This window comes from Glycine soja, chromosome 4 (genome assembly GCF_004193775.1).
Source record: "Glycine soja cultivar W05 chromosome 4, ASM419377v2, whole genome shotgun sequence".
Taxonomy (NCBI): domain Eukaryota; kingdom Viridiplantae; phylum Streptophyta; class Magnoliopsida; order Fabales; family Fabaceae; genus Glycine; species Glycine soja.
The window spans coordinates 22,528,715-22,534,528 of record NC_041005.1 but is presented as its reverse complement, the minus strand read 5'-3'; the positions used below and the strand labels follow the sequence as shown (position 1 = coordinate 22,534,528).

The window sequence follows — 5,814 nt, the reverse complement described above, 5'->3', positions numbered from 1 at the left end:
ACGCATCAACAAGAATCAAGCTAAGGCTATTGTGCAAGCAATCAATGGGGAAAAACACACCAAATGATTATAATGATGGATGGCTCAAATTCTCACAAAGGTAAAATCATCACTTTCAAATTGAGCTTTCAAAACTATCATGACATGTAGAGAAGAATCAAGGATTTCAAGTCACAAAATGTCAAGAACTTTTATTTTCAAAACAATTACCCATTTCTTGAACATATCCTATAATTCAAAGAAAAACATGCAAAGTCGTACGTGCACACGAAATTGACCCAAAATATTAAACTTAAAATCCGACGAAACTAACAACATTAACAAATTAACACAACTAACAAATTAACAAAACCAACAAAACTAGCAAAACCAAAGAACACTCCCCCCCCCCCATACTTAAACAACACATTATCCTCAATGTAGCACAATTAAAAGATTAAAAACAATTAAATCATCAAAGAGAATCGGACAAGTGTAATAAAAGCAAAGAAGGAGATAGGAAAAGAAAAACTCCCTAAGTCATGGTGGAGGAAGAGTAGGGTGGAGTAAGGAAGTCTCTTCCACCACTACGTCCACTAAAGAAGGGTTCGTGAGGAATGGCTTAAGTCGATGTCCGTTGACCTTGAAGCTCTTGTTTGTGGAGTCGCTTTTGATCTCAACTGTACCATAAGGAAAAACATTAGTAACAACAAAAGGACCAATCCACTTAGACCTCAACTTACCACTCATGAGTCCAAGCCTAGAATTATACAATAACACTTTTTGCCCAACCACGAAGTCTTTTTTAACTATCATGCTATCATGGAACTTCTTGGTCTTTTCTTTGTAGAACTTGGCATTCTCGTAGGCTTCTAGGCGGATTTCATCTAACTCACTCAGTTGCAACTTCCTTTCCTCACCAGCTTGATCCATAGAGAAGTTGCAAGTCTTCACTGCCTAGTATGCTTTGTGCTCAATTTCCACTGGAAGATGACATGCCTTTCCAAAGACAACCCGATAAGGAGACATTCCTATGGGTGCTTTGTAGGCAGTCCGATGTGCCCAGAGAGCATCATCAAGCCTGGTACTCCAATCTTTCCTGCTTGGCTGCACAATCTTCTCTAGAATTCTCTTGATTTCCCTGTTAGAAATTTCTGCCTGTCCATTAGTCTGGGGGTGGTATGGTGTGGATACCCTGTGTACCACCCCGTACTTTTTAAGCAGGGCATGCATTGTCCTGTTGCAAAAATGGGTTCCTTGATCACTAACAATTGCATTAGGTACTCCAAACCTGCAAAACAGATTAGACCTGACAAAGTCTGCGACAACTTTAGCATCATTAGTTCTAGTGGGCTTGGCTTCCACCCATTTTGAAACATAATCAACTGCAAGGAGAATGTAAACATAACCAAAAGAGACAGGAAAAGGACCCATGAAATCTATACCCCAGACATCAAACACCTCACATAATAGCATAGGTTGCTGAGGCATTTGTTGTCGCCATGTAAGTGTATTTCCTGCTCTCTGACACTGCTCACAAGTGCTGCAGATCTTCCACGCATCTTTAAAGATGGTGGGCCAATAAAAACCACAATCAAGCACTTTGCGAGCTGTCCTTTGAACACCCAGATGACCTCCCGGTGCGGAAGAATGACAGAACTGCAGGACTGAGTCAGTCTCATGATCTGGAATGCACCGTCTAATGACCTGATCACTGCACAATTTCCACAAGTAGGGGTCATCCCAAATAAAATGCTTAGCATCACTTTTAATCTTATCTTTTTGGGCCTTAGATGCTAAGGGAGGAAAAACAGAGGCAACTAAATAATTGACAATGTTAGCAAACCAGGGAGTAGAAAGAGAGTCAGAAATACTATATAATATATACAAATGATCATCCGGGAAATCATCCCGAATAGGTGAATCTGCATCAGAGACACGTTCTATCCGACTCAAATGATCAGCAACTAGATTTTGTGCTCCGCTCCTATCACGGATCTCCAAGTCAAACTCTTGGAGCCAGAGCATCCATCGGATCAACCTAGGCTTAGAATCAGCCTTCTTCAACAAGTACTTTAGAGCTGCATGGTCAGTATAAACAATAATGTGAGTACCAAGCAAATAAGATCGAAATTTTTCAAGAGCAAAAACTATGGCTAGAAGCTCTTTCTCAGTAGTAGTATAATTTGCTTGGGCAGCATCTAAAGTCCTAGAAGCATAATATATCACCCTGGGCAATTTATCAATTTTCTGAGCAAGGACAGCCCCCAATGCATAATTTGATGCATCACACATAAGCTCAAAAGGGGTTGTCCAATCGGGTGCCTGGATGATGGGGGTGGTAGTCAACGCTCTTTTGAGGCAATCAAAAGCCTCTTTGCATCTGTCATTAAAGTCAAACTCCACCTCCTTTTGCAACAAGTTGGACAGTGGAAGGGCTACTTTGCTAAAATCCCTTATAAAGCGCCTCTAGAATCCTGCATGACCAAGAAAAGATCGCACCTCTCACACACAAGAGGGGTAAGGCAATTGTGAAATAACATAAATTTTTGCAGGATCTACTTCAATACCCTTATTGGAAATAATGTGGCCTAAAACTATACCTTGCTCAACCATAAAATGACATTTTTCAAAATTTAGAACAAGGTTAGTTTCAATGCATCTATTCAAAACTTTTTCCAAACTATTCAAACAACCATCAAAAGAGGATCCATATACAGTGAAATCATCCATAAACACCTCTATGCAATTTTCTAAAAAATCACTGAAAATACTAATCATGCACCGCTGGAAGGTACCAGGGGCATTGCACAGGCCGAAAGGCATCCTCCTATAAGCAAAAGTGCCGAAGGGGCAGGTGAATGTGGTCTTTTCCTGATCCTCAGGAGCAATAGTAATTTGCATATAACCAGAAAAACCATCAAGGAAACAGTAGTGGGATTTACCTGCCAGGCGTTCAAGCATCTGGTCAATGAATGGCAGGGGAAAATGGTCCTTTTTGGTAACCTGGTTCAGCCTCCTATAGTCAATGCAGACTCTCCAACTGTTCTGCACCCGAGTAGGAATCAGCTCCTCCTTCTCATTTCTGATCACTGTGAGGCCAGTCTTTTTTGGGACTACCTGGACGGGACTCACCCATTGGCTGTCGAAGATAGGATAAATGATTCCAGCTTGCAAAAGCTTGGTTATCTCCTTCTTCACTACATCAAGAATCACCGGGTTGAGTCTTCTCTGTGGCTGTCTTACTGGTTTAGCTCCATCTTCTAAATTTGTTCGATGCATACATGTGGATGGGCTAATACCAGGAATGCCCGCCAGGGTCCAGCCTATAGCCTTCTTATGCTTCTTGAGAACTGACAACAACTTCTCCTCTTGCTCATCAGCAAGGGAGGCAGATATAATCACTGGAAAACTCTTGCTATCATCCAAGTAAGCGTATTTTTAATTTGATGGCAGAGGCTTCAATTCTGGTGTGGTCGGCTGGACAGTGGTAGAAGGAGATGGTTTCTCAGCCTTTACCTCATAAAGAAAGTCAGAGGTATGTGTACTTCCTGAAACATGGTTAGTCCTATCTGACTCTCTAAAATCAATCTCAAGAGGTAAAACACCACCACCAGGCATGCAATCAATATCACTCTCAGATTCACTCTCAGCATCAAATTCAGACATATGATCAAGTACAATTTCAGACTCAATGCATGAAGAGTGAGAGGCATGCAGATTAGAATAAAGATCAGTCATGTATTCATCAACAACATGGTCAATTATTTCAGCACGAAATACAGAAAGATCTTTAGATGGGTATTTCGTAGCATCCAGAATATTAAAATGAACAGTTATATCACCAAACTCCATGGACAGTGTGCCTGCATAAACATCTATCTTAGTTCTAGCAGTTTTCATAAAAGGGTCTGCCTAGAATGATGGGAACTGATCCTTGAGAAAATCCATCTTCCATATTCAAGATATAAAAATCAACAGGGAAAATCAGTTCACCAACTCTAACTAAGACATCTTCTATGAAACCAACAGGATAGGCAACACTTCTATTAGCTAAATGAATTACCACATCAGTTGACTGCAAGGGACCTAGAGATAGAGAATTAAAAATCGACAGAGGCATAACACTAACAGAGGCTCCTAAATCTAGCATGGCATTGTCAAACTTACTATTCCCTATAATACAAGGTATGCTGAATGTACCTGGATCTTTGCATTTTTCAGGAATTTGAGGAACAGATTTACCAATCAATGCAGAGACATTTCTGCCCATGCTAATTCGTTCACTTCCTTTAAGCTTTCGCTTATTAGTGCACAACTCCTTCAAGAATTTGGCATATCTTGGAATTTGCTTTATTGCATCCAACAGAGGTATGTTTACCTCTACTTTTCTAAACGTTTCCAAGATCTCTTTCTCTGCCTCTTCCATTTTTTTGTTGGAAACTGCTCTTGGAGGGAATGGAAGAGGGGGAATGTGCTGCTTCTGCAAATCAGAATTACCCGTGGAAGAAGATTCACCTACACAGAAATTGTTAGGTAGATTTTTGTCATCACCTTTTTCTGGAATAGAGTGAAGTTTGGCAGGTTCATTTGCAGATGAGGAAGGTGCTACGGGTTGAGGTCCTTGACACTGCTTTCCCGACCTCAATGAAATGGCACTGACATTTTTGGGATTTTGGACAGCTTGAGAAGGAAGCTTGTCAGAATTCTGGGACTGTTGTTGATTCAATTGGGTAGCTAATTGTCCCATCTGATTGGTTAAGCTCTGAATGGAGGCTCTGGTCTCTTGCTGAAACTGCATGTTCTGCATAGTCATTTGCCTCACAAGTTCTTCGAGGGAAGGTTGTGGAGGGGCCTCAACTGTTGGCTGTTTCTGGGGTTGGATTGGTGGAGGAATGTATGGTCTGCTTGGGCCAGCAGCATTTTGGAAGGAAGGAGCAGGCTGCTGTTGTTGTTGCTGAGGGCTGGACCATCTGAGGTTAGGGTGATTCCTCCATCCAGGGTTGTATCTGTTGCTGGAAAGGTCATAATTGCTCTGCAGTGGTTGATTTTGCTGCTGAGGTTGAGGAGGTCTATTGTAAATATTTGCAGCATAAGCTTCAGGCTGCTCAATTGCTCCAGGTTCCTGCATGGAAGGGCAAAGGTCTATATGGTGGTCAGCAGAGGAGCACAAACCACAAACCCTTGCGACAGGTACAGATTTCTGATTCAAGGCCAGCTGGGTTACCAAGTTAACCATGCATCCAGTTTGCCTTCAAGCTTCTTAGTTTCGGATGATGCAGATGGGTTTGTAGCTACCTCATGCACTCCTCTAATGACTATGGCATCATTTCTGGCACTAAACTGTTGGGAGTTGGAGGCCATCTTCTCAATTAAATTTCTGGCTTCAGCAGGAGTCATGTCTCCAAGGGCTCCACCACTGGCAGCATCTATCATACTTCTCTCCATATTACTGAGTCCTTCATAAAAATATTGGAGAAGAAGTTGTTCTGAAATCTGATGGTGAGGGCAACTGGCACATAGTTTCTTAAATCGCTCCTAGTACTCATACAGGCTCTCTCCACTGAGTTGTCTAATACATGAGATATCTTTCCTGATGGCTGTGGTCCTGGAAGCAGGGAAAATTTTTTCTAAGAATACTCTCTTAAGGTCATCCCAGCTCGTGATGGACCTTGGAGCAAGGTAATACAACTAGTCCTTTGCCACTCCCTCTAATGAATGAGGAAAAGCCTTCAGAAATATGTGATCCTCTTGGACATCTGGGGGTTTCATGGTGGAGCAGACAATATGAAATTCCTTCAAATGTTTGTGCGGGTCTTCACCTGCAAGGCCATG

At 41.8% G+C, this 5,814-nt stretch overlaps 1 non-coding gene across 1 annotated transcript; it reads left to right on the top strand.

The window, feature by feature from the left end:
* Nucleotides 1-5,473: 5,473 nt before the first annotated feature.
* LOC114411031 lies at nt 5,474-5,580 on the top strand. The gene has a single exon (XR_003666418.1). It is a non-coding gene; the product is annotated as a small nucleolar RNA R71 (small nucleolar RNA).
* The last annotated feature ends 234 nt before the right edge of the window (nt 5,581-5,814 follow it).